Here is a 5,006-nt window from a genome sequence, read left to right on the forward strand (position 1 = left end):
CATATCCCAAAATACTTCATAACTGGCACCTGACTTCAGCAGAGAGACCAAGAAGTGAATGGTCATCAAAACTGGCCTATCCTCTAAAGGTACTGCTGCACAATAATTAGGGACTTTAATTGCAGTATGTATAGACATACCCAAGCTAGCTTTTATCTAGTTGATGACTTGACAGAACTACAAAATTCCCATGAGTTAGCCAACTAAAAGGTGTCAAATTTGACCCAAAATAAAATGTTTATAAATGAACACAAGCAATTATAATGGAAATGTTGCTGCAACCTTAACTACAGCTTTCCAACAGTAAGAGACTTTAAAAAAAATACAAAAGAATACCAAAAAAAAAATCCACATTTTCTTTGCAACAGAAACTACCACAAGATGTCAAGTATCAGAGGGGTAGCCGTGTTAGTCTGGATCTGTAAAAGCAGCAAAGAATCCTGTGGCACCTTATAGACTAACTGACGTTTTGCAGCATGAGCTTTCGTGGGTGAATACCCACTTCTTCGGATGCAAGATGGCTCATGTCATATGGTCTTTATCTAGAACAGGGGTCTCAAACATGCGGCCCGCGGAGCTCTTCCCTGCGGCCTGCGGAGCTCCCCCAGTTACTTCCTGTCGCCGCCAAACTCCCCTCACCCCCGCCCCCCTCCCCGAGTTATTTTCTGTGCCTAAGCTCCCCGCGCGCTGCTCCCCAATGTTTGGGGCCGGGTCTCTCCCCTGGCCCCACCTGCCGCCCCCACGCGCCTCCCCCCAGTGTCTACCAGCCCCCACTTGCTGCCCCCTCACCGCCCGGTAGCCTGCCCGGGAGCTCACGCTGACTCCACTCCTCCTCCGCTATGCCGGCTTCCGGCATCACCTGCTGCCGCAGGGTCCTAGCGCCCCCCTGCACTAGGGCCAGGGCAGGCTGCCCTTCCCCTAGTCCTGAGACTCTCCAATGCCCCGAGCCTCTCCAATGCCTCAAACCCCTCACCCTCAGCCCCACAGCCCTCACCCCTGCACCCCCTCCTATCCCCAAACTCCGTCCCAAAGCCTGCACCCCCACCCCCTGCCGCAGCCTGGAGCCTGCACCGAGCACAGAGCCTGCACTCCAGACCCCCTCCCCCACCCAAACTCCCTCCCAGAGCCTTAGGCAGTAAATCTAAGTGCGTGTTTTGTCCTTTGAGTGAGGTGCATTACTGAGTGTATATATTTATTAAAACTGCTTGGAAATGACTTCGTCAAAAAAAAGAACACTCATGGAAGAAAAGAGAGTTTTCCAAGACAAATGGGAGAATTTATATTTTTTCACAGAGGTAAAAGATAAAATTCAATGCCTTATTTGTCAGCAAACGATTGCTGTTCCCAAGGAGTATAATGTGCGTCGGCACTATGACACGATGCACCGTGAAAAATATGATGCATTCACCGGAAAAATCTGAGAGGAAAAAGTTCAGCAACTTAAAGCAGCATTTGCCAAGCAAAGAAATTTATTTTCAGGGATTAACAAGTCTAGCGAAGATTCAGTAAGAGCAAGTTTTGTGATAAGCGAAATGATAGCTAAATCATCGCGACCTTTTACAGAAGGCTTATTCATAAAAGAATGTCTTATGAAGGCCAGTGAAATTTTATGTCCTGATAGGAAGAAAGTTTTTGAAGGCATAAGCTTGTCTGCAAATACAGTTGCCTGCAGGATAATGGATTTAGCTGATAATGTGCAAAAACAATTGATTCAAATGGCAAAAGACTTTGAAGTATTTTCAATTGCTCTTGATGAGAGTACAGATGTATCAGATACCGCACAGTGTGCAGTGTTCATTAGAGGTGTGGACTGCAATTTGAATATAACTGAAGAATTGCTAGACTTAATGCCACTGAAGGGTATCACAACGGGATGTGACATATTTCAAGGATTGGAAGAGTGCATTGAAAAAGCTGTTGGTGGCGCTTAGCACTTTCCAGGAGGGAGGGGGGAGGAGCGGGGAGCCGCGCGCTTAGGGGAGGAGGTGGAGAAGAGACAGGGCAGGGGCGGGGCCTCATGGAAGGGGTGGATTGGGGGTGGGGCCAGGGGCAGCAAGGGGGCGTGTCAGTGATGCGGCCCTCGGGCCAATGCACTAGTCCTCATGCGGCCCTCGGGGTCATTTGAGTTTGAGACCCCTGATCTAGAACAAAAATGTATCTTGATGATGCAGACTGACTTAACCTTTGCTCACTCACACCAACAACTACAGAAAAACTTGAGAAATGTGGATCATAACTGTTGTCAGATGTATGTTGCTGGAGGTACTTCATCAAACCACTCTGAAGGAAGAATCACACAATCCCTTAGAAAGATAAGGCCCCAAAAGAAGTGTCATACTGGAGCAACTGAAAACCCCTCAGACAACTTAATACATTTGGACATGTCAAAGGGTATGAGGACATCAGTAATGGCGTGAATTAGGTCACTTCACCTTTTTATCATTTTGTGTTTGTAGGAAATGTTCGTGTCCTTTTCTTTTTTTAAATATCTTCCCTTTCTAAAGAAAGATTGTTGGATTATTGCCTTCAGATCTCTCTATAATGAATCAAGTTGCATGTTTTGTTGCTGTTTCATATTCAAATAAAAGTGTTACACAAACGTCCTGCTTTAACTTTCCATCTAAACAGTAAACAAAATATATAAACAATAACTGTAAACACCTTGATCCTTAATGTGTGAATGCTTATTTGTTATCTTTTTAAGTTAAGTATGATCAGTTACAAAACTCCCCTAACAGTAGCTGTGCATTCCAATCAGATGAGTCAAAATGTGCATTATACAGTGCCTCATGTCTCCTGCTTTAAAAAAACCTACAATTTCTATTGGCTCGTGGGAAATGCACACACAATAAATCTCAAAGGATTCCAAAGCACTGTGCAAATAGTATATACAGGAGTAATTTCACCCATCACTGAAGTGCATCCAACTGTGGGGTGGAACACAGCAAATATTTAATAGTACACAGCAATTTATGACAGAAAGTGACAATGACTACATAGATTCACATATCTAGTGAATTTTCAGAAGGAATTCAGGAACTACTCAAACTTGAAGTTGGACAGGACCCTATACCTATACCACTTCTTTCACAAATAGGATCTTTAGTGAACACATGTGGTCAGGATCTCTGATTTACATCCCATCTAGAAGGTAAAGATAAATGGGAACATGAATTTGGCATTACTGTATTTAAGTAGGGGTCTATCACAGTGGACCCTACAAGCTGATCTAGGATTGCCAACATTCTACTTGCAGAAAACTGAACACCCTTGCCCTGCCCCTTCTCTGAGACCCCAGGGGATTAGGGGTTTGGGGTGCAGGAGGGGGCTCAGGGCTGGGACAGGGGATTGGGGCATGTGAGGGGTTTTGGGGCACGGGCTCTGTGCAGCGCTGATCTCTTGGCCAATGGGAGCTGCGGAGCTGGAACTCAAGGTAGGGGGCAGTGAGTGAATAATCCCTGGCTGTCCCTCTGCCTAGGAGCCGAAGAGACATGTTGGCCACTTCCCATGAGCTGCGTGGAGTCGGGCACGGTGCCTACCTGCCCCTCTGCAGCCAACTGGACTTTTTGCGGACAGGGTCCCTTTTCGACCAGGCATTCCTTTCCAGGGATGCCTGGCAACCCTAGGCTGGTCTGAGTTAGAAACATTGCTCTTAGCAGGGCCCAGTTCATTGTTGTGGTGATTCAGGCCTGATACAGGGACCAATGGTGACAGTATTAAGTCATTACAGGGATTGTTTTATACCATAATGCCGGTATTGTGTCTCTCAGGTAAAACTAATCCTCAGTCTAGCCAGGTAAAGTGGGAGGGGGAAAGAAATGTGACCTGTCAAAAAGCAGCACAATAAAACAGAGTCCCTCTTACTGTCTAGGCCCTGGATTCTTGTCCACAGCTGAGCCTAGGCCAAATGAATCACAGGTGTTAACCAGATGAATGGAGGCAGAATTTACAAGCCTGATAGATGAGGGGGTGGGTCACTCTTCCCAAACTCATAAAAGATGGCAGTTTTACAACTGTAGTGTACACATCTATTTTTATTTATTATACACATAATCAAATGACTTGCTAAATAGTGGGGATTTTTAAAGGCTTTTTCATGCAATAGTAAACATTTTTCTAATAAAACCTAGGCTTGTCTTGCAACCCAACCCTAGTTTATTCAATAGTTAGATGTTCCGCAATCACCACTCCACATGAGGCAGTCAGGCATGGGAAAAGATTGGGGGAGGAATTGGCTCTGGCTACAACATGCAGCTGCTCTTGCTACTTGCCTGCAAGAGAGCAATACATCAGTAATTATCTGAATGTCAGACAGATTCCCTGCTTTCCTTGCCAGGCAAAACTATGAGAACTGAGGACTGGGAAGGAGGATAAAGGGCTTTCAGTTTGCTGCTTTTCCATTCCCGCCTTCTTTTCCATGTGTGCAGCTACTCTTACTGTTAATTTACTGGTCTTTGTGCCACGAGTGGCCTGCAAAAACAATCACACTGTGCCTTAGGACTCCAATATTAATGCTTCTGTGCAAAATTAATTAACCATTTGATTATTTCTAGTAGTTTATCTGTTTTCATCATAACTTGTATGCATAGTGCCCTGTGAAATTCACAGCCATGAAATATGCGTCACAGACCGTGAAATCTGGTCTCCCCCCATGAAATCTGGTCTTTTGTGTGCTTTTACCCTATACTATACAGATTTCATGGGAGTGACCAGAGTTTCTCAAATTGTGGGTCCTGACCCAAAAGGGAATTGCAAGGTTGTTTTAGGTGCGGGCAGAGGTGTGTGTGTTACACTATTGCCACCCTTACTTCTGTGCTGATTTCAGAGCTGGGTGGCCGGAGAGTGGCACTGTTGGTTGTGTGACCACTTCTGAAGGCAGCGCCCCACCAGCAGCAGCGCAGAAATAAGGGTGGCAATACCATATCATGCCACCCTTACTTCTGCGCTGCTGCCTTCAGAGTACGGTGGCCAGACAGTGGCGGCTGCTAACTGAGGGCCCAGCTGTA

Source organism: Mauremys mutica, chromosome 1, assembly GCF_020497125.1.
Source record: "Mauremys mutica isolate MM-2020 ecotype Southern chromosome 1, ASM2049712v1, whole genome shotgun sequence".
Taxonomy (NCBI): domain Eukaryota; kingdom Metazoa; phylum Chordata; order Testudines; family Geoemydidae; genus Mauremys; species Mauremys mutica.